Source organism: Meriones unguiculatus, chromosome 5 (assembly GCF_030254825.1).
Source record: "Meriones unguiculatus strain TT.TT164.6M chromosome 5, Bangor_MerUng_6.1, whole genome shotgun sequence".
NCBI classification, from domain to species: Eukaryota; Metazoa; Chordata; class Mammalia; order Rodentia; family Muridae; genus Meriones; species Meriones unguiculatus.
In genome coordinates this window covers 36048188-36072792 of record NC_083353.1, presented here as the reverse complement: position 1 = coordinate 36072792, position 24605 = coordinate 36048188, and the positions used below count along the sequence as shown (strand labels likewise).

Below are 24605 nucleotides of genomic sequence, written 5' to 3'. Positions count from 1 at the left end.
TTTATTAATTACACTTTATTCACTTTGTATCATCCCATAAGCCTCTCCCTCCTCCTTCCCCCTTCTTCACACATGCCTCTCCCCAAGTCCACTGATGGGGGAGGTCCTCTTCTCCTTTCTTCTGGTCTTAGTCTATCAGCTCACACCAGGAGTGGCTGCATTGTCATCTTCTGTGGCCTGGTAAGGCTGCTCCCCCCTCAGGGGGAGGTGATCAAAGAGCAGACCAATCAGATTATGTCAAAGGCAGTCCTTGTTCCCATTACTATGTAACCCACTTGGGCACTAAACTGCCATGTTCTACTTCTGTGCAGGGGTTATGGGTTATCTCCATGAATAGACCTTGGTTGGAGTTCAGATTATGTCAGAGGCAGTCCCTGTTCCCATTACTATGTAATCCACTTGGGCACTAAACTGCCATGTTCTACTTCTGTGCAGGGCTTGTAGATTATCTCCATGAATAGACCTTGGTTGGAGTATGAGTCTCTGGGAAGTTCCCTATGTTCAAGTTTTCTGGTTCTGTTGCTCTCCTTGTGGGGTTCCTGTCCTCTCCAGATCTTACTATTTCCCATTTCTTGCATAAGATTCCATGTACTCTGCCCACCAATTGGTCAAAGTCTCAGCGTCTGTTTTGACAGTCTGCAGGGCAGAAGCTTTCAGAGGTCCTCTGTGGCAGGTTCCTAGGTTGTTTCCTGTTTTCTTCTTCTGATGTCCATTCTCTTTGCCTTTCAGGATGGGGATTGAGTGTTTAGGTCAGGGTCCTCTCTCTTGATTAGTTTCTTAAGATGTACAGATTTTACTAGGTTTATCCTATGTTATATGTCTATATGAGTGAATATATACCCTGTGTGTCGTTCTGCTTCTGGGACAGCTCACTCAGGATGATCCTTTCCAGGTCCCACCATTTACCTGCAAATTTCATGATTTCCTTATTTTTCATTGCTGAGTAATACTCCATTGTGTAGATGTACCACAGTTTCTGTATCCATTCTTCAGTTGAGGGGCATCTGGGCTGTTTCCAGCTTCTGGCTATTACAAATAAAGCTGCTACAAACATGTGTGAGCAAATGTCCTTATTGTGTACTTGAGCCTCTTTTGGGTATATGCCTAGGAGTGGTATGGCTGGATCTTGAGGAAGCACTATTCCTAGTTGTCTGAGAAACCTCCAGATTGATTGCCAGAGTGGTTGTACAAGTTTACATTCCCACCAGCAGTGGAGGAGGGTTCCCTTTCTCCACAACCTCTCCAGCATGTGTTGTCACTTGAGTTTTTGATCTTGGCCATTCTCATGGGTGTAAGGTGAAATCTGAGGGTTGTTTTGATTTGCATTTCCCTAATGGCTAATGACATTGAACATTTCTTTAAGTGTTTCTCTGCCATTCGATATTCATCTATAGAGAATTCTCTGTTTAGCTCTGTTCCCCATTTTTTAATTGGATTACTTGGTTTGCTGCTTTTCAGCTTCTTTAGTTCTTTATATATACTGGATATTAGTCCTCTGTCAGATAATGGGTTGGTGAAGATTCTTTCCCAATCTGTAGGCAGTCCTTTTGTTTTGAAGACGGTGTCCTTTGCTTTACAGAAGTTTTTCAGTTTCATGAAGTTCCATTTATTGATTGTTGCTCTTAGAGCCTGTGCTGTTGGTGTTCTGTTCAGGAAGTTGTCTCCTGTACCAAAGACTTCTAGGTTCTTCCCCAATTTTTCTTCTAACTGATTTAATGTGCCTGGTTTTATGTTGAGGTCTTTGATGCACTTGGACTTTAGTTTTGTGCAGGGTGATAAGTATGGATCTATTTGCATTTTTCTACATGTAAACATCCAGTTAGACCAACACCATTTGTTGAAGATGCTATCTTTTTTCCATTGTATGTTTTTGGCATCTTTGTCAATGATCAGGTGTCCATAAGTATGTGTGTTTATTTCTGGGTCTTCTGTTCAGTTCCATTGATCCACCCTTCTGTTTCTATGCCAGTAACATGCAGTTTTTATGTACAACTTAAGATCAAGGATGGAGATACCTCCAGAAGATCATTTTTTTATAGAGGATTGTTTTAGAAATTCTGGGTTACTTGTTATTCCATATGAAGTTGAGAATTTTTCTTTCCAGGTCTGTAAGGAATTGTGTTGGTAATTTGATGGGAATTGCATTGAATCTGTAGATTGCTATTGGTAAGATGGCCATTTTTACTATGTTAATCCTGCCAAGCCATGAGCATGGGAGATCTTTCCATCTTCTGATATCTTCCTCTAATTCTTTCTTCAGAGACTGGAAATATTTTTTCATAGAAGTCTTTGACTTGCTTGGTTAGGGTTACTCCAAGGTACTTTATGTTATTTGTGTTATTTGTGGCTATTTGTAAAAGGTGTTGTTTCCCTAATTTCTTTCTCAGCCCTTTTGTCTTTTGTATACAGGAGGGCTACTGATTTTTTTTTTATTTTTTTTTTAGTTAAATTTGTATCCTGCCATTTTGCCGAAGGTGTTTATCAGCTTTAAGAGTTTCCTGGTAGAGTTTTTGGGGTCACTCATGTATACTATCATATCATCTGCAAACAGTGATAATTTGACTTCTTCCTTTCCAATTTGTATCCCCTTGATCTCCTTCAACTGTCTTATAGCTCTAGCAAGGACTTCAAGAACTATGTTGAAGATATATGGAGAGAGTGGGCAGCCTTGTCTTGTCCCTGATTTCAGTGGGATTGCTTTAATTTTCTCTCCGTTTAGTTTGATGTTGGCTATAGGCTTGCTGCATATTGTCTTTACTATGTTTAGACATGTGCATTGTATCCCTGATCTCTCCAAGACTTTAAACATGAATGGATGTTGCATTTTGTCAAATGCTTTTTCAGCATCTAGGGAGATTATCATGTGTTTTTTTTCTTTCAGTTTGTTAATATGGTGGATCACATTGATGGATTTCCGTATATTGAACCACCCCTGCATACCTGGGATGAAGCCTACTTGGTCATAGTGGATGATATCCTTGATATGTTCTTGTATTCAGTTTGCAAGTATTTTGCTGAGTATTTTTGCATCAATGTTCATAAGGGAAATTGGCCTGAAATTCTCTTTCTTTGTTGGGCCTTTGTGTGGTTTAGTTACCAAAGTAAGTGTGGCTTCATAGAATGAGTTTGGTAATGTTCCTTCTGTTTCTATTTTGTGGAATAGTTTGAAGAGAATTGGTGTTAGCTCTTCTTTGAAGGTCCGGTAGAATTCTGGACTGAAACCATCTGGTCCTGGGCTTTTTTTGGATGGGAGACTTTCGATGACCATTTCTATTTCCTTGGGGGATATAGGACTATTTAATTGATTTACCTGGTCCTGATTCAGCTTTGGTAAGTCGAAATGATCAAGAAAATTGTCCATTTCATTTAGATTTTCAAATTTTGTGGCATATAGACTTTTGAAGTAAGTCCTAATTATTGTTTGGATTTCCTCATTGTCTGTAGTTATGTCCCCCTTTTCATTTCTGATTTTGTTGATTTGGATGGTGTCTCTCTGCCTTTTAGTTAGCTTGACTAAGGGTTTGTCTATCTTGTTGAGAAATCATTATTTTTGAGGAAAAACAATGTTTACCCAGTCACATCTGTAGCTATTCCCCAGACTCATCATTGATCAATGCTATATTTGCTTTTCAGATTTTTTAATAATGTTTTTTATGAAAACCCAAGACATTTAACTACTTACCTAACTGTTAAATTCTACACCTGCATCCTCCATTCTACTGTGTTGTGCTTCATAAGATGTGTCATATAGGATCTCTCTGTGTAGCTATGGCTGTCCTGGAACTCACTATGTAGACCATGCTGGCCTCAAACTTAGAGATCTGCCTGCCTCTATCTCCTGAGCACTGAGATTAAGGGCCAGCAGCAGAACAGCCAGCTCTCCTGAGATTCTTAAATTTGGTTTTGTTACACTTGTTGTTTTGTTTTCAGGACTGTTGATTACAGGAGAAGCTAAGATTCGGGTCTTATCTAAGTTAGAGTGGAAAAACAGCCCGTTATCTTGTCATTTTGAAAACTGGTGAAGCACATGATGTTTTCCGGGAAAGCCGTATGAACTAACCCACAATTATGAGTTAACTGTGACACAAAGCATTCATAACTTTTCTTTAGTTCTCCTACTATGAATTTCTTACAAATTAACCATACCAAAGATAGCTCCCTTAATTCTGAAATATACAAATTTTATGTTTGAATTCAATCTTGGCATACCTTTGACATCATGTTTTACATAAGGATGTGAAATAGCAGAAAAATATTTCAAAGCCTAATATAGGTATAAATTGAGAACGTTTCACATAGGAAAAGTGATTTCAGCTTCAACATTAAAACAGTTTCCAAATCTCAAGAATATACAGTGACCCCTGAAGAGGGGAACTGAGGAAGCTTGCCATTACTCCTGGTTGTGATTTGAATGAAAATGACCCTCAGTCCCCAGGGTCACATGGTGGACTGTTTGGGATTAGGAGGTATGGCTGCTTAGAGAAGATGCATCACTGAAGGGGTAGACTTTAAGGTTGCAAAAAGCCCAAGCCAAGGCCAGTCTCTGTGTGTGTGTTTCTGTCTCTCTCTGTCTCCGTCTCTCTCGCGCGCTCCGGTTTTTAAAATCCTTTGGAAAAACTTCAGTAGTGTTTTATTGCTGTCCATTGCTATGAAGAAACACCATGTGAAACACAGGCAACTTGTGAAAAAAAGCATTTAATTGAGGTTTTCTCACAGTCTCAGAAGCTGAGTCAGTGATGACCGTGGTGGAGCATGGAAGCAGGCAAGAAGGTCTGGGCTTGCTCAGTAGCTAAGAGTTTACATCTGATCCACAAGAGCTGAAGATAGAAAGCAGGTGGGGGACCTGAATGCGTAATCATAGAGGTGAAGCATGCAGTTAAGTAGTCGTGTTTGTGTCGTGTTTTCCTCTGCATCCTTCTGTCTCATATGACCGTTACTAGAGAACCAAAAGTGAGAGAAACTTTTGTTCCTATTAAACCCAATGGGTTCATTCCACTTAAGTAAGTAAACATGTACTTCTTAGAAATTTCAAACGTGTAAGTAAGAGCTGGCCATAGTGATACATGTTAGGACTCCTGGGACTCAGGAGGCTGAAGTAGAAGGATATTCATTTGAGGGCAACGTGAGCTTCATAGTGAAACAAACAAAAACAGTAAAAGCAGGTCTTTCAACTTCATGCATCAAGGTGTCACTTTGAAACTGACTTGGACTTTTCCAAGTACAACTTGTCTGACCATTCTCAAGTGTCACACCTTCCATTTGTATTTCGATCGTCCTAACAATCTTAATACTGTCTCTTATCTGTTTGTCTAATCTCAATTTTTCATCTTTACAATAAATTCCTAATTAGGACTAAAATGTATAGACCCAAACCAGTTCGAATGTTCACTAGATGCAAAGATTAGCACCTTTTTTTTGTGAGAGAAGTGCCCATGCACTCCAGCATATTTGGATAACTAGATAATAATTTTCATAATATTCATGCAGCATCATTTACCTTCTAGTTGTTTTTAGAATTATATGAACACGTGCCTAATCTTTTCTCACTTTCTGTTTTTGGAGACATAATCTCATCATGCAGTTCAAGCTGTCCTCAGACTTGAAATCTTCCTTTCATGGTATGAATGCTAGATTTAGTGGATTGCTACCTGGTGCTCAGCTTATTCATATTCTAGCTGTGGAAAACCATAGTCATTTCACTTGTTTCAGTAAGTGAAAGAAAACTGCTAAAATTTAAGTTACTTTTGTTTTGAGACTGCATTTCCACAGTCTCAAAACACACACACACACACACACACACACACACACACACACACATTTAAATCTTCCCACAGGTGACTGGGTTTCCACCTGTGAGCTGATACATGGGTGACAACTGCTATTTCTCCTAAAATTTTCAGAATCAGGCCTTGGTTGCAGTTCTCTACATACACTGCTTCCTTAAAATACACATACTGTATTCTGTGAATCCAATACTAATCTCGATTTATACCCATCCAAACAACCACTTTCTTATTGCTCTTTTCTGTCTTCATGTGTATGTTTCCTGTGTGGTTTGTATATGTAATATGTGTGTAAAAGCTGGAGCCTGACTTGGGTGACTTCCACAGTTGTTTCACCTCTTTATTCGTATGTAGGTGTGTGTGTGTGTGTGTGTGTGTGTGTGTATGGACCATCATATGAGTGTGGGAATACGTGTGTGGTGCATACACATGTGAGTATGGGAATGCATGTGCGTGTATGCAGACGCCAGAGAAGGACATCAGATATATCTTATTGCCTCATGGGAAAGTCTCTCACTGAGCCAGAAAAAGCAGAGTTAGCTAGACTGTCTGGCCACTAAGTACTAGGGATCCTCCTGTCTCTTGTGTTCTCTGTGCAATAATTAAAATCATTTATGTCCTGGGGATCCAAACTCAGGTCCTTATGCTTTCTCAGCAAGCACATGAATCACAGAGCTATGTCCCTACATCCTTCTTGTTAGCTAAACTCCAGACTCCTGAGATAAGTCCGTTTTCCTCTCTAGTCTATGTACCTCTTATAGCCACTAAAGCCACTGAAATAACCAAGTGCTCTAACTCAGATTTGACTTGTCCTCCCAAGGCCCATGTGTTAGAGCCATATCTGGTCTTCAGTGTGCCACTGCCTTACAGTGGCACCACCTTACAATGTGGAAACCTTAGGAAATGTGGAATAATGAGAGGCCTTAGCTCATGGGGAGAATGCCCCCCAATGGGGTTGTGAGATACCAGTCCCCCACACACACTTTAACATCAGGAGGTTAAGAGTTTGCTCTACTGCCCCATCTCAAACGCTGCCTTGCCTTGCCGCAGACCCAAAGGGAGTAAATCCTCCTCAGCACAGACTGAAACTTCCAAAACTGTGAGCCAACTGATCTTTCCAGTTTCTAAATATATGAATCTCAAGTATCTGAAGTATCTGTTACAGTACTAGAATGCTAACACATCCAGGCAAAATATTATTAGTAGTTTTCAAATTAGCACATAGAGTGTATCGTTATGCCATGATCATATGCACATTGTTTTTGTTGATTCTTTTCCCCTAATACTCCCTTCTGTCTGCCTTTTCCCTCCTTCCACTCCCCTTCACCTCCAGTAGCTTTCTTTTTCACCCCTGTATATGTATTCTATTTGCCTCTTTTCCCCTTAACCAGTCCTCTCTCTCTCTCTCTCTCTCTCTCTCTCTCTCTCTCTCTCTCTCCCCCTCCCTCCTTCTCTCTCTCTCTCATGGACTCCATTCTAGTTTCATTATGAATGAAAAGTGCACACACACACACACACATATTTAAATCTTCCTTGAACTCATTGGCAAAGGAGACAACTTCCTGAACAGAACACCAACAGCACAGGCTCTAAGAGCAACAATCAATAAACGGGACCTCATGAAACTAAAAAGCTTCTGTAAAGCAAAGGACACTGTCATCAGAACAAAACGACAGCCTACAGATTGGGAAAGGATCTTTACCAACCCTATATCTGACAGAGGATTAATATCCAGTATATATAAAGAACTAAAGAAGTTAAACAGCCAAAAATCAAGTAATCGAATTAAACAATGGAGTACAGAGCTAAACAGAGAATTCTCAATAGAGGAATATCGAATGGCAGAGAAACACTTAAAGAAATGCTCAACCTCATTATCCATCAGGAAAATGCGAATCAAAATGATCCTGAGATTTCACCTTATACCCATCAGAATGGCCAAGATGAAAAACTCAAGAGACAACACATGCTGGAGAGGTTGTAGAGAAAGGGGAGCCCTCCTCCACTGCTGGTGGGAATGTAAACTGGTACAACCACTCTGGAAAGCAATCTGGCACTTTCTCAGACAACTAGGAATAGTGCTTCCTCAAGATCCAGCTATACCTCTCCTAGGCATATACCCAGAAGAGTCTCAAGTACACAATAAGGACATTTTCTCAACCACGTTTGTAGTAGCTTTATTTGTAATAGCCAGAACCTGGAAACAGCCCAGATGCCGCTCAGTGGAGGAATGGATGCACAAATCGTGGTGTATCTACACAATGGAATATTACTCAGCAATAAAAAACAAGGAAATCATGAAATTTGCAGGTAAATGGTGAGATCTGGAAAAGATCATCCTGAGTGAGCTATCCCAGAAGCAGAAAGATGCACACGGTATATACTCACTCATATAGACATATAATATAGGATAAACCTACTACAATCTCTACACCTAAAGAAACTAATCAAGAGGGAGGACTCTTGCTAAAATGCTCAATTCCTATCCAGAAAGGCAAAGAGGATGGACATCAGAAGAAGGAGAAAAGAGGGAACAAGTCAGGAGCCTGACACAGAGGACCTCTGAAAGGCTCTGCCCTGCAGACTATCAATGCAGATGCTGAGACTTATGGGCAACCTTTGAGCAGAGTGCAGGGAATCTTAAGAAAGAAGTGGGAAACAGTAAGATCTGGAGAGGACAGGAACTCCACAAGGAGAGCAACAGAACCAAAAAATCTGAGCACAGGGGTCTTTCCTGAGACTGATACTCCAAGCAAGGACTATGCATGGAGATAACCTAAGACCTCTGCACAGATGTAGCCCATGGCAGTTCAGTATCCAAGTGGGTTCCATTGTAATAGGAACAGGGACTGTCTCTGACATGAACTGATTGGTCTGATCTTTAATTACCTCCCCCTGAGGGGGAAGCAGCATTGCCAGGCCACAGAAGACACTGCAGCCACTCCTGATGAGACCTAATTGACTAGGATCAGAAGTAAGGAAAAGAAGACCTCCCCTATCAGTGGGTGGAGAAAGGGAGGGATTGGAACAGGAGGTGGGAGCTAATCACAGGGGGGATACAAAATGAATAAAGTGTAATTAAGAAAGGATTTATACATATTACATATATATATATATATATATATATATATATATATATTAAAATCTTCCTAAGATAGAAACAGGGTACAAACAGACTGCATTTGCAGTAAAATGTTTATTTTTAAAAAATATGAGTTGTTGTTCTTTAAATATATTTAACATATAACTAATCTTCTTTCTTCCCAATTTCAGGTTTCATACCTTTTCAAAATGTTCTAAGTCTCCAACTAGTGGCTCACTTTGATCCACTTGAAAATAACAAGAGAAACTTTTTTCTTTTAAACTCTGTTCTTATTTTGTATACTGGGTTATTGTTGCTTCTTTGAACTTCTCTCAGATACATCTGTCTTTTTCCATTCTCAAACTACTCTAGCTCAAAGCATAATCCTCTCCTAATTGTACAACAGCTTCATGAGTTTTTACCTCACCCAGTAATAAAGACAAATTTTTTTGTAAATATAAATTCAAATATACCAGTCTTAGTTTACAACCAATCGATGTTGCTCTGTCACACCTATGTCAAAGATGAAAACTACCAACACTATCAGTTTGGGACACCAAGACTTTCTTGGAGCATCATGCCTTGATTTCTATCTACTTCTTTACCCTATTCACACTCATCTTGAAATTTCTCAGACATAGTAGGATTCTTCCTGCCTGAGAACTCTGACATATGTTGTTTCTCTGTAAGTTCTGCCTGGCATCCTCTCTTTCACTAAGTCATCTCATCCTTCTTTTTAACTTGCCAAGCATTATTTCTGGCCATGTCTTTAATCCCAGACTTGTCTGTATTTCTCCATTCTAAAACCTACTTATGCAGTTAGTCAGTTAGACAATTATTTGAGTTTTTGTTTGTTTGTTTATTTGTTTTTGTTTTTTGAGACAGTGTTTTTCTGTGTAGCCTTGGTTGTCCTGGAACTCATTCTGGTAGACCAAGCTAGCCTCAAGCTCACAGAGATCCACCTGCCTCTGCCTCTCAAATGCTAGGATTAAAGGCATGCACCACCAACACCTGGCTACAATTATTTGTTTTAAATCCAACTTCTATACTGCAATACACATTTCATAATGTTAACCATCAATTAATTTAGTCTCACTGTATTTTCAGAAATAGCCAAGTATTTTACATATATTATATCCTCAATAAATATTTGTTGACTGTATCAAATAAAAAAATACTAGGATTAGGTATGAAGAAAAACAGCAGAATAATTGCTTAGCATAAATTAGGTCATGGGTTCAGTCCCTTGTATTGAATAAAATTAAAAATAATTTGAAATAACAATTCATAATTTCTATCATCACACCTATCTCCAATGAGACACTTCAAGAATTTAAAGATTTTTTTCTTATCCCACCTGTCTACAAATATTAATCACCATTGCTGACTATAAAGCCACTTTCTCTTCTTAGTCTCAAAAATATGCCTTACTTATTATGCATCCGGGTCATCATCAATCATTTTGTTTTTCTGGCCCATAATGCTCCTATTTCTACCTCTCTTAATTCCATAACTCTTTCACATCTCCAATCCAAAGTTGCTGACATTACATTTCTATATTAATTTCTATTTACTATGAATTTCTATATTAGTAATAAGTGCTAACTATTTTTAAGTATGTGCTTACTGTATTTTTTCATGTTTGTTAATCTAATTTCTTCAAACAGAGCTTGAAACATTTACAGTTCATTTGTTCTATTCACTTCCTTTACTTTTTCAGTGGTCCTCATTCAAAGCTTTGTGACTCATAACCCTATATTCACAACTACATAAAAATCCTCTAGCATTCTAATGCTTATTAGTAACTCCATAAATATTTGCCAGTTAATAGACTTAGTTTTACCTTTAATGTAGGAAGGAGAAGTGTAGCCCTCTGTACATGAAATTTCTTTTGTCATTAAAAGCCAAAAGCACCACTTTGGAAATCAATCTGGTGCTTTCTCAGAAAATTGGGAATAGTGCTACCTCAAGATCCAGCTTTATCACTCCTAGGCATATTCCCAAAATTTGCTCATGTATACAACAAGGACATTTGCTTAACCATGTTCATAGCAGCTCTATTCATAATAGCCAGAAGTTGGAAACAACCTAGATGTCCCTCAGTGGAGAAATGGATGCAGAAATTATGGTATACTCAGCTATTAAAAACAAGGAAATCATGAAATTTGCAGGCAAATGGTGGGAACTCATCTTGAGTGAGGTAACCCAGGAGCAGAAAGACACACATAAGTGGATATTAGCCATATAATATAGGATAAACATACTAAAATCTATACTCCTAAAGAAGCTAAACAACATGGAAGACCCTTAATCCTCATTCAGAAGGGCAAATGCTATAGACATTGGAAGTAGGAGAAGACGGGACAGCACAGGAGCCTACCACAGAGAGCCTATGAAAGACTTTGCTGTTCAAGGTAGGCTGAGGCTCATACTTTGGGCAGAGTGCAGGGAATCTTATCAAAGAAGGGGAAGATAGAAAGACCTGGAGGGAACAGGAGCTCCACAAAGAAACCAAAAAACCTGAGTCCTCGGGCCCCTGCAGAGACTGATACCATAACCAAAGACAATGCATGGAAAGGACCTAAAACCAGGGCTCAGATGTAGCCCATAGTTCAGTCTCCCAGTGGGTTTCGTAATAAGGGGAGCAGAGGCTTTCTCTAGCATGAACTCAGTGACAGACTCTCTGATCACCTCCCCCCTGGAGGGTGCAGCCTTGCCAGTCAACAGAGGAAGATGATGCAACCACTCCTGATGAGACCTAATGGGCTAGAGTCAAATAGAAGGAGAAGAGGACTTCCCCTATCAGTGGACAGGGGGAGGGACATAGGAGGAGATGAGAGAGGGAGGGTGGGATTGGGAGGAGATGAGGGAGGAGCCACAGCTGGGATACAAATTGAATAAATTGTAGTAAATGATAATAATTTTTTTTAAAAAAAAAGCAAAAGCATCGGAGGCAGTTTCAGGTTAACAAGGGCTATATGGTGAGACACTCTCTAAAAATAAATGAATAATTTAAAACTAAATCAGAATCATGAAATTGATGCAGACAGAACAATTCATTTGAATTTTTTGGTTTTCTGAATGATAGTCTGTTGACAATGCCAGTCTTAATTTTACCAGAATTCAAAGTCATGATGGTCAAAACAGATGAGTTGGAAATCCTAGTATGCCCCCACGTTATCATGTGTTCTCTTTTAGCACAGAAGCAGAAATAACTGCATTAAAAATGTCATTCATTGGCTAAAATAGCATGTTAATAACACTGGAAAATTAACAGACAAATATTTAAGGCAAATCCTTTCTTAATTGTACATAAGTGGGAATGGGCTGTACTTTCTGAAGATTTGTCTACTACTCAGTCTTGTGAACATATATGAGTTGCTTCTCTTTTAAACTATTTTAATTATTTATTTATTTTATGTAATTTGTGTATTGCTTGCACATATGTCTGTGTGAGGGTGTCAGATGCCCTGGAACTGGAGTTGTGAGCTGCCATACGAGTGCTAGGAATTGAAGAAGAGCAGTCACTGCTCTTAACCAGTGAGCCATCTCTCTAGTCTCCTGACTGTTGCTTCTTAATGTACCAGTTCACCACTTGTTTTCTAATAGAACCTTGGTGGAACATAAATTTAATAAACATTTCATTGGATTGCGTTTCTCATCTTACTCTTGGATTTTTGAAAAGTATTTTATTGTATGGCTGTTTTGCTTGCTATTTTTGTGCCCAACGTCATATGATCCTGGTTCCTTTGGAGACAATAAGAGTGCATAGAAACCCCTGAAACTGTAGTTCCAAATGGTTTTGAATCACCATTTGGCACTGGGAATTGAATCTAGTTTCTCCGGAAGAGCAGCGGTCTCTCCAGCTTCTTTCTTGTTATTTTGAACCTGTGATCTGTAATAATGTGAGAAGTCTGCTTTTTTGCTGTCTATATATGAAATATTTCTGCATGAATAATAATCAGTGAGTTAAATATTCCATGTAGCTCTTTGACTGCAGGTTAAGTTCTTGGTAAGACTAATTGTTATATCACAGAGGTATCATTTCTTGGTGTATCTTTAATCATATTTTCTAGTATTCTAAGGTAACTAAGGAAGCTTTCAAAACTGGTCCTAGGGGCTCAAGACACAGCTCAATGAACAAAGCATTTGCCATACAACTGTGGGGACTAGAGTTCACACCAGATCTCCAGTCTAAAAGCCGGGAAGGTGTAGAAAAGAAATGAGGGTGGAAATCAGACCTGGGGTGAATGTAGACCAGAGGACAGAAGACTTTCGGAGAGAAGAGAAACTGTGGGCAGAAGCACCTCTGTGACAAGCTGGAGATCTACAGCAGAGTAGGCCCCTGGGAGGATGTGGGGTGACTCCTTGTAGCGTGGGAGGGTCATAGAGATGGAAGAGGCCACCATTTAGTTAGATAGGACTCCTAGTAGAGGAGGGGAACACCAACACACCCAAAAATCCTTGACACAAAATTTACCCTGCCTACAAATGTGCAGGGATAAAAATAGAGCAGAGATTGAGAGAATGTCAGGCCAATGCCTGGCCCAACCTGACACCCACTCCATGGGAGAGAGCCAACCACTAACACTATCAATGATACTCTGTTATGCTTGCAGATGGGAGCCTAGCATAGCTATCCTCTAAGAGGCTCCACCCAACAGCGGACACTGAGACTCACAGACAAACATCGGGCTAAGCCCAGGGAGTCTTGTGGAAGACCTGGGGGAAGGACAGAAGGGAGGGGACAGGAACACCACAAGAAGACCAACAGAGCTAACTAACCAGTCCCCACCCCCGGAGGAGGGGAGGGCTAGCAAAGACTGTAGCATCAACCAAAGATCTCGAATGGACTGGACTTAGGCCCCGTACACAGATGTAGACACTGGGCAGCTCTGTCTTCATGTGTGTTCGCTAATAAGGGGAGAGGAACTGTCTCTGATGAGGACTCTGTTGCTGCTTTACAATCACTTCCTCCTGGCTGGGCTAGCTTGCCAGGCCATGGGGTGGGGGTAGGAGGCTCGGTCCTCATGTAACTTGATATGCTGGGGTGGGTTGGTAGGTGGAGGAGGCAGGAAGGGGGCTGTGGCTCCCCTTTTCTGAGGGAAAAGGGGATAGGGGGAAAAGGAAGGGTGGGTGGGATGGGAGAAGAGGAGGAAGGGAGCTACAATCAGGATGAAAAGTGTCTAAATAATAAATAGAAAGATAAAAGAATGATAGATAGATAGATAGATAGATAGATAGATAGATAGATAGAAGATTATAGATAGATAGACAGATAGATAGGCAGACAGACAGACAGACAGACAGATAGATAGATAGATACAATAATTTAAATAATAATTAAAAAATAAAAAACCTGGGCAGGCATGGAGGTCTGCCTGTAATCTCAGAGCTAGGGAAAGAAGCTCTCCAAGCAAGCTGCTTAGCCAGACCAGCTGAATTTGTAAGCTCTGTATTGAAGTGAGAGACCTTGCCTCAGTATAAGGTGAAGAGTGACAGAGGAAGAAACCTAATGTCCAGCCTCCACATGCACCTCACACACCTGCACCCACACATGGGAACATAATACACACACACACACACATACCCTCACACATCTGTATCCACACAAAAGAACAGACACCACACACAAGCACTCACAAAGCACACACAAAGAAACAAGTATGGAAGTACCCATGCACACGCACACACACACACACACAATAGCCCTAATCAAGTACAATAAAGGTTCTGAGTTTGATGCTAGCACTACTAAACAAAATGCTAATTCAGTCAAGGAGGTTAGATCTGAAAGATACTGACCTTAAATTTGTATTTTCATGAGCAGTATATTTTCAGCCATTTTCATAAGCAATGTATTTCAGTGAATTACATAGCTTTTTAAAATTTATTTATTTTTACATTCATTTGGAATACATATATATCTGTGTGAAGGAATCAGATCCATTGGAATTTGAGTTACAGACCAGACAGTTTTGAGCTGCCATGTGGGTGCTGGGAATTGAATCAGGGTCCTCTGGAAGAGCAGACAATGCTCTTAACCGATGAGTTATTTCTCCAGCTCCTGAATTACATATCTTAATTGAAGTGAACTAATATAGAAAATTTCCTCCACATACTTTACTTGTGATGTCTTCATGCAGTTGTTTCAGGGTTTTGAGGCTTCAGTGTCCTGCTAACCTGGCTGGCCCTATATGAGGTCCACTCATCACGCCTCATCTACAACACTGTTTCTCAGAACCCGTTCACCTAACAGATTTGAAAGCCTGTTTAGAGATTGTTTCCAGTCACTCACTCCCAAAGAACTATTTTCTCTAGGAAATGCGAGCAATCTCAACAGCGGGGCAACATCATGAGGGCTCTCCTGTGGAAGGAAACCGTTCCCTCCAAATCAACCTGTTAGCCAATTTGGCAAGGGTTATTTCAAAAGGATTCATCTACAAATAACACAATTTGTCATTGCTATTGCAAATACGAAATATTCAACAATGTCCAAGACAAGTAGGTTCAACACACTTAAAACCTTCTATTTCTCCTGAGTGCTTGTGTTTTGAGAGGCAACGAACATCAAGTAAAAGAGAAGGCTAGTTTTAGCTGTGTGGTAGCGCTCACCTGGAGCAGCAGCACCTCAGAGACTAAGGTGGACAGTTGGAAGCCTCAGGTCACTCTGGAATACATAATGAGATTGTCTCAAAAAAGGGGGGTACCATTTTTGAGGAGACTATAATAGGTAACAGAAGTGAAAACAAATTAAACAGCATGCTATAAGCCAGGTGTTGGGGGGGCACACCTTTAATTCTAGCACTTGGGAGACACAGGCAGGCAGATCTCTAAGATCACTGCCAACCTGGTCTACCCAGCATAGCCAGGGCTGCACAGAGAAACCTTATTTTAAAAACAAACAAGGAAAGAAAGAAAGAAAGAAAGAAAGAAAGAAAGAAAGAAAGAAAGAAAGAAAGAAAGAAGACAGCATGCTATACAAATGGCACATAAATAACACTTTCCACAAAGGAATACATATATACAAACATACAGACATATATTCCATTGTGAAAAGTGTATATGCATACATATGTTTATATACATGCACACATATGTATAATCTATCTAGTTAGCAAGATAAGGTAGATAAATTCATACCCATAGTTAATCTAAGCAACCTTTGTAAGTTCATACATCCCATGATATTCATTGGCTCATGAATGAGCAGAGGAAATTGCCACATCTGCAAAATAACAAATTACCGATAAAAGTAAAATTTTACATGCATAATAAATAGATTATTTTTGAATTATAGATGTGCTTACAAGTCATTAAAGGAAGATAATTAGCAAACAAGATCAGTGAAACATACATTCAAAGTTCACTTAAGAATGTATGTAAGCTGGGCAGTGGTGGTGCCTTTGATCCCAGCACTAGGAAGGCAGAGGGAGGTGGATCTCTGAGTTCCAGGGTAGCCTGGTCTACAGAGCGAGTTCCAGGACAGCCAAGGCTATCAGGTAAACCCTGTATCAAAAAAAAAAAGAAGAAGAAAGAAAGAAAAGAAAAGGAAAGAAAGAGAGAGAGAGAGAGAGGGAGGGAGGGAGGGAGGGAGGGAGGGAGGGAGGGAGGGAGGGAGGGAGGGAGGGGGAGGAAAACAAAACAAAAAGAATGTTAGCGTACTCCAGCATTCAGAAGGCAGAGGCAGGATCTCTTTGAGTTGAAGGCCAGCCTGCTATACACAGTGACAACCAGGCAAGGCTACATAGTGGAATCCCGTCTCAAAAACAACAACAGCAACAACAACAAAAAAGCCTATGTACACAGCACTCATTCATCAGCCCTGAATTGTATCTATGCAAATTCAACTGAATTTCTCATGCAAATAAATATACAGAAGGCTAAGTAGTCCAATAAGTATAAGTACAAATACTTACAATAAATTTTAAAATTTACATAAATGTGCATTTCTATTTTACATACAATTTATTTAGCATCATTTGAGTGTTTTTTTTTTTCCTGGCTAATTGTCTGGTGTCTGACAAAAATGTGGTAAATAATACAAAAATATAAAGGAAATAATTTTTATGGTAATATTAAATATCAATTTACATTCAAAAAAGAATATTGCCTCCAAAATGACTAAGGAAAGCCAGTCTTATTGTTAATGCATCCTTGCACATTTGTATATGTGCCTTCATAAAGTGTATTAGAAAAGCATGTCCTCTTAAAGGCATTTAAGTTGGCAGAAATTATTTTAAAGAAGCATACAATTAATTTGTTATAATGACAGGTACATGTAGACTGGATAATTAACGAAAAGCAAAAAAGCATCTTAAGCAAATAGGCTTTTAGTGTTATCAGTTAGATTTTACAGGAAATGTATGTCATTTATTTTTAAATGGAATGATGAAGAATACTTTCTAGAGTATATCAGTATATTTAAAATAAGATACTCATAACGTTCAAATTCTGCTTTTACTAGTCCTTATTTGTCATTAAAGATAACTGTATATTTGAGAGCTTTCCAATAATAGCCTTTAATTAAACCAAAGACTGACTGTTAGAGGGTTTCCGCTGCCCTTTGAAGTTCTTAATTATTACTTGCATCCAGCCTTTTATGGTACACTTAAGGTTAAGTAATTTAAATATATCTTGAAAAGAAATATAAAGACTTTGCCTGTTTTAATTAAATATCTGAATTTCAGAATTTGAAAATAATAACATATGTTTTGATTTTTTTCATGGCCGAATGGTAAAATGCTCAGAATATTAAACAACAACAACAAAAAAAAATGGTGGCTTTTTATGGGACTAATCGCTAAGCAGATGCATGTAAATGAGCTATTTTCTATGCACGGCTTCCAAAAGTGCTAATTAAATAGTTGGTATTCAAGGCTATGCTCGCTCATTGTTTAGTGACACACAAATCCAGCGATGTGTGCCAGCAGACATTTTAAGTTGAATGTTTTCCCCTCGACGGCCTTTGTCATGAAATGGTGGCACCATGATGAGAACACTACTGTAAGCAAAACATTGAAATATGCTTTAATAACGTTTCAGCCACGTAGTGACACTAGTCTAGTTTTCTAATGAATTTTTAATTTCTTTTTTCTTATAAGGGTGGTATGAGTTATCGTTGATGCATATTAAATCATATACATGAGTCATTTTCTCTAAATTTGCATAAAATGGCTAAATGCTAATGCACCAAATGGAGCTCACTATATGTGCTACAGCAAATATTCCCTTGAAGATTTTCTGCAATCAATCTCCTGTATTTCATTAGCAACCAGATAAGGTGTGGTCTGCAGAATAAAAAGGGAAAGTGTGAAGCTCAGGAACTTGAGGCTTCAGATGATTTCCACATGGTGATTAGGGTAGATTCTGCAATTAGGATTTATGTAGGTGAAACATACACATGCTTCCTTTAAAGGCACAGTACACCCAGAGTTCTGGAAACAGCCACACAATATTGAACAATGAAAAGACACCACTCAATTACTGGGATTTTATGTATCCAAAATTAAATTAAAAAAATATATATATACTTAAAATTTAGTACCATTTGATACATAGAACCCTTACTCAAATTTTACAATTTCCTCATGATTATAAAAGAATTTTCAAAACTAACCATGGCTAAAAATAAAACAAAACATTTTATTTCTTAACTTTCCCTCTTCCTTTGTCATATAATGATAAGGAATTTTGGCATTTCCACTTAAAAAAAAATTTTTACCACCAAAATATCCTTTATTAAAATGGTGTTAAGATTACATGCTATAAACATAGCATCAAGGTAGAAGTACTATTGGACAAGGCAAACATGTCTGCTTGAAGAATAAACTTCCTACTTACTCCACTCTTCAACCTTTTCTCATTCCACGTGTTTTCACCATCTGGAATACTTTTTAATCTGAAAAAATTGGGAAAGGGGATGGCTATTTAAAAATAAATGTATGCTTTGCCCTACAGTTATTTTGAATTAGTCTTGATAAATAATTAAGGAATGCATAATATATTATTTAGAATCCATGGTCTTAAGAATTTGAGTGGTATTTCAAGTACAATTATAGTCATTTATTTATCAGTAGAAAATTTACATAATCACACTTCAAAATCCAGTGGACTGGAGAGATATCAGAAAGAGACCATGACTGTGGTAATGACTCTGAGCATTACATTAAGTTAATAATGTAGTGCGTTCAGGAGAGCCGAACATCTAGCACTGCAGCACTTGATCACTTGTAACAATAAAAGCATAAATATTTTCCCGTTTCAAGTTGCATTTTCTGCCGAAGACCTTTTCATTGTATAAAACATAATTTGAAAACTCAAAATTGAATTAGAAAATCTGTAATGAAATAGAGCTAGTTGAATATTAACTTAAAAAAAAAAAACAAAGCCAAATTTCTATTTCCAGTGGTAAGAAAATAATTTAGTCAACAGTAATTGGTTAACATGAATAGTTTTCACTTCAAATATTCTAACATGACAACACAGACCTAAGACTAAAGTCTACAAGAGTAGAAATCCAAGTCCTCTTTCCTGCCCATAGCATACTAATGGATACAGAGTTGCCTATTGGAGAGGAAGCACACTTTCCCTGAGCTCAGGCCTGTTAGGGACTCTTCCTTAATTGGAAGAAATAGATACAGTATTTGAAGCCTGCTGCTTGTCATATCTGCAAACTGAGACTTCAGGTTATAATTGAGCTTGAGTCTTCAGTAGGAAAACTTCAGCTACACAGCAATTTCTAGTATGATTCTGGAATAACTAAGCTATTTGTTTCTTGTATTAACCTAAGTGTATACAAATTGTCAACAGTCATTCTAAAAAGAAGTACAAACATTAATTTGTTAATTCCTATTTCCTTGTTGGTTAGTTATTTTCACTATTAAAACCATTCAAGGAACATCTAATTTAAACTGTAAAGATAAAGATCCAGTTTTGGGATTTTGTTTTTGTTTTGTTGTTATTGCTTCATTTCTGAGTTAGGAATGATGGCTTACACTGTAATCCCATCATTGCAGAGGATGAGACAGGAAGATTTCTGTTTGAAGCCAATTTAGGCTCCATCATGACAAAATGAGATCTTGATTCAAAAACATTTCTTTCCTATTTTTTTTTCAAATTCACTTGCCATCAATTAGTCATGGCCACAGTTTTGTATTTAAAGCTTTTAAACAGTTTTCGAGCTATCCCACAAACTGCTCTACCCCGTCAATTTCAGATGCTAGTGCTGGACAGTGGCAATTTAACCCAGTACATGCAGCATGTATTTTAAGGAAATGTAATATATTAAAATAATTTTAAGCAACAAATTTCTATAAAATATCTGCTTTTGAAAATATACGGCCTAAAAGCTATCATGTGGGTTCTTCCTCAATACTCTTATATTCATGCAACTGTTTCAGGATCTTTCATAATGCTTGCTGAATTAAAAATAAGAACTAAGTACACTTTTATTATTACTATACAAGAAATTTAGCCTTCACAGGAAGCTAGTTGGTAGAATCTGAATTTCAATGATATTAAACCTGTTATTGTCTTCATGAAGGCATTAATTCCAAATAGATTATAGCAGGTTTTTTTCATTAGATGAACCTGATAAACATATAAATTATCTGAAATATTCAATGAGATATTTTTATCATATATGTCAGTAATTTTTATATTCTAATAAATTTTATTTACATACATGTTGATGGAATTTTTCCTCTAAAAGGCAAATATTTAAAAGACATCATGATTAATATTCTGAATTTTTTTGTAACCTAATTATTAAAAAGTATTGTTAGTTTGCTCTTCTGTTACTTTTTCACACAACCTTATTTCAAGTGATTCCTTAGCCATTAATTTTCAGGTTTTCACCAGTTTTTACAGTGATCAGTAACCACAGTTATTTTCAGTCTCACACTATTAATGAATGATAAGAGACATAAACATTTTAACCTTGTCATATAGGGGTTTAAAAAAATTTAATGCTCAGAACTAATCTGCAGTTAAAATTATCCTGATAACTTATTTTCCCAAGGCAAATGATTGTTAAAAGAAATCTATAAACACAAGAAATCTGCCAGATACCTACTTAGTGACAGAACCAGATGGATATTGTAGGCTGTTTTAATATCGCAGCATTTTTTTAAGAATTTTTCCAGAGTTATTTCTAATTGGCCCTGTCATAAAATAGTCACAAACTTCTTTAAAACAGTAATCAGTTTGAAACTTATGACAGAGGTTGTTCATACTCTAAGAAATGTACCTGTGAAATACGGCACTGAACTACTTTTTCAAAATAGACAAGAAAACACCTGCCTTGGCCATACAAACAGACCAGCGACTGGAAGCATCGACTTTGGAATCTGAAAGACTCGCCTTAGCATCATCCAACAACCTTTCACACTTGCGGTTAATAAAATAAAAATATGTTCTACATGTTCGCCAGTACCCTTCACTGAGTGTCTTTGTCCTCACATGCATGTGCACACCAGGATAGCTTGGACTTCCTCTTGATGGATCATTCCATTCCAGCAGAAAGACCCAGCATAGCTTCTCTGGAAAATTGATTGTCACCTAAAGCAAAAACTAAAGATACTCCCAGTTTCTGCTCAGTTCACACATCCACGGCCCACTGTCTCTTCTAGGATCATTGAGGGGTCTAAGACCCGGACCTGAGCCAGGGGAGGTGGATTTAGGCCAGTTAGACTTAAGATGGTATCATTAGCTGCGCACAGCGTGACTTCCGCTTAATCCCGTCTGCAATTTACAACAAGTTTAAATGTCCATGCATGATGTTATTAACTGGCTTTAGTAAGTGCTTAAGACCCAGATTTTTTTTTTTTTAAGTAATCTCTGAACAAGTTCTACTGTATCCACCCAACAAGGAGATTAATAGTTGCAACAGATCTAATGGAGTGAAGATGCCCAGAGTTCCCATTGGCGATAGTAGAGGGGGGTGAGACTCCAAGTGGGTGTTCCGTGAACCCAAGTCCAGGAACACCCCGAATCAGTGTTCCACCTGGGGGATGGGGGTTCCTTTTCTGTTAGCAGCAACTCTCTAGCTAAAAAAAAAAAAAAAGTATGAGGAGTTGAAGGGGATACCACCATTAAACCTGAACAATTCAGGGGGGAAAATGGTAAGAGCTAGAAAAGCTCAGTAGAGAACCCCTTAAACCACAGAGAGCAGACCAGATAGGAAGAGGCTCTGAGCCATTAAACACCAGCCTGTCGGAAACCCTTGTCCAAACGAGACTAACCCCCAACGTCACCCCATCCGCAAAGGAAACTCAGGTACTCCTAAGCAGGCCAGCAGGACCAGGTCGCTGGTACCGGGCCAACGGACAAGGCAAATCACATTCAGCAGCCCCCCTGGATGCACTCAGCGCGCCAGGCAAAGGAGGGGCGGCTTGGGCGGCACGGCCCCGCGGAGTCCTCAGCCTCCCTGCAGCGGGGCTCGAGCACGTGAGCTCGGGACCACAGACGCCTCCCCCCTCCCCCCCCTCCCCCCCTCCCCCCCCTCCCCCCTCCTCCCTCCCCCCTCCCCCTTCCCCCCCCCCAGGCCACCAGCGCCACCGCGCGCTCCTCGCCTCTATCCCGCGCTCCAGTCGGGAGCGCGCACGCCGGCGCACCAGCTCCTGCACCTCGGGCAGCCGGTCTCCCGGGAAACACCAATCAGACTCTCGCTTTCTGTGGCCCACCGCGAAACGCGGCTGCCTAGCGAGGACTCCGGCTGTTGGCCCGCGCTGACGGGCCTTGTGATGCCCAGCAGCAGACCCGCAGCCTCAGCCACTGTCACTGCCTGGCCCAGCCACTTCTGCAGCCAGTCACAGCCTGATGTCTGCTCTGCACAACGCCCACACCAAGCACCTTGAGAAGCGAAGCTTAGCTATTTTTAGATCTCTAGTCGTGCAGACTCTGAGCTAAAACAGAGTCAAACCACTAAGCACAGTGATGCACCTCTCTTTGAACACATATGATTCAGAACTCCCTCTTTCTCTGAATAAAGAAGATTGTCTGCACTTTTTAAACTCTATCCCCTGTGGTCTGGCAGTTGGCTGTAAAGCAGAAAGCCACATGTTTCTGCCTCAAATGACGGCCATCACCTTTCTCAGGCATGTACTCAGACCCGCAGCCCTGTGTGAGAGCAGGCAAATATTCCTTAGTAGCAGTCACAACTATATACTTTTCATTTCCATTCACCACTTTAGGATTAATTCCACAGGAAAGTAGAACAATTTCCGGAAGAGGTGAAATAGGTTCTCTGGGCAAATGGGAATGGATGTTTCTGCAGTAGTTTTGTTTAACTTGGCGGAGGGGCCAAGGGGAGGCGGCAGAATAACAAGATAACAAAGCCATCCATTAATCCGGAGAACCTAAGAACTAACTGCCTTACATGCTCCATTGCTGTTAGATCTATTAAACAGTCTCAAAGTACTGGTAAGACAATTGACCTAGTATTACAATTATTTTCTATTCAACAACTGCAATTCTAATTTTTAATCACAAGGGACACTTAACCTTTATGGGCCATCTCACCACCACCCAGAATTCATCTACCCCAATTCAACAGAACATGCTGATTTGTTTTTAATTTAGGAAAATATAAGTCACAGAAAGATATAAAATGACCTCAGGCCGTAGCAGTATACACCTTTAAAGCCAGCACTCAGGAGGCAGAGGCAGGCTGATCTCTGAGTTAAAGGTCAGCCTGGTCTACAGAACAAATTACAGAACTACACAGAGAAACCCTATCTTAAAATAAAGAAACAAAACAAAACCAAACACAATGCTATAACGTGAGTATGACATTCTGAGGTCACAAGGGCATTTTTCACAAGCAACTCATAGGCAAACCCTTAGACATGTCTTTTTCATTCATTATCTAGGCACTTTAATTTTACTTTATTTTATTCTATTTTATGTGTATGACTACTTTGCTTCGTCCTTGCCTATACACCATGTCTGTGCCTGGTACCCGGTGCCCAAGGAAGCCAGAAGAAAGCACCAGATGCCCTGAAACTGGAGTTACAGCCAGTTGAGAACAGCCATGTGGGTGCTATGCATTGACCCTGGGTCCTCTGAAAAAGCGACAAGTACTCTTAACACCTCTCTAGCACCGTATCTACCCACTTTAAAACACAAATCCCTTTTTAAAATAAAAATTCTTAGAATTATGACTTACCCTGAAATGTTTATGTAGTCTATGAATAAGATGTGATTTTAAATTTGAAATGTACTCATTCTCATCCCATTATTTAAATAATTTTTTAATTTTCATTAAACAACACAAAATCAAATTAGAATTTTACATATTTTAAGTAAGAAAATCATTTTTAAATATACTTTTTAAAAATACACATGAAGAGCACTACAAAAATGTAATGCCTTAAGAAGACCCAAAGAAAAGCTACATTGAAAAAACATTCCATTTTGAATGTAAATAGTGCAGTTATATTATTATCATGCATATTCATAGTAACTCCAGAGAGGGAAAGATACTGAAAATATGCTCATGCATATTTGCCAAGATATTTTACAAGTCTTCCTATGCATCTGTTTTCTAACTTCTATTCAATTTCTACTTTTGCTGCTTTGTTGGATTTTTATTTGTGCTTAATATCATATAATTTAGAATTTGATTATTGAGTGACTTTTCCTTGTTAATTTCTAGTATCACAAAATACAACAAATAATGTAAGTTGCTTATAGCTTTACACTTATTTTTAAAGGAATCATTTTATCATCCTCTTTCT

At 39.0% G+C, this 24605-nt stretch overlaps 1 long non-coding RNA gene across 1 annotated transcript in view; it reads right to left on the bottom strand.

The window, feature by feature from the left end:
• Positions 1-18915, bottom strand: part of LOC132654206 (uncharacterized) — a 93678-nt gene extending 74763 nt beyond the window's left edge. The window contains exons 1-3 of the long non-coding RNA XR_009591845.1: positions 18709-18915; positions 16009-16374; positions 15481-15535 (exon numbers count right to left, since the gene is read on the bottom strand). This is a non-coding gene — a long non-coding RNA (uncharacterized LOC132654206). The remainder of the gene's footprint in view (positions 1-15480; positions 15536-16008; positions 16375-18708) is intronic.
• Positions 18916-24605: the final 5690 nt, after the last annotated feature.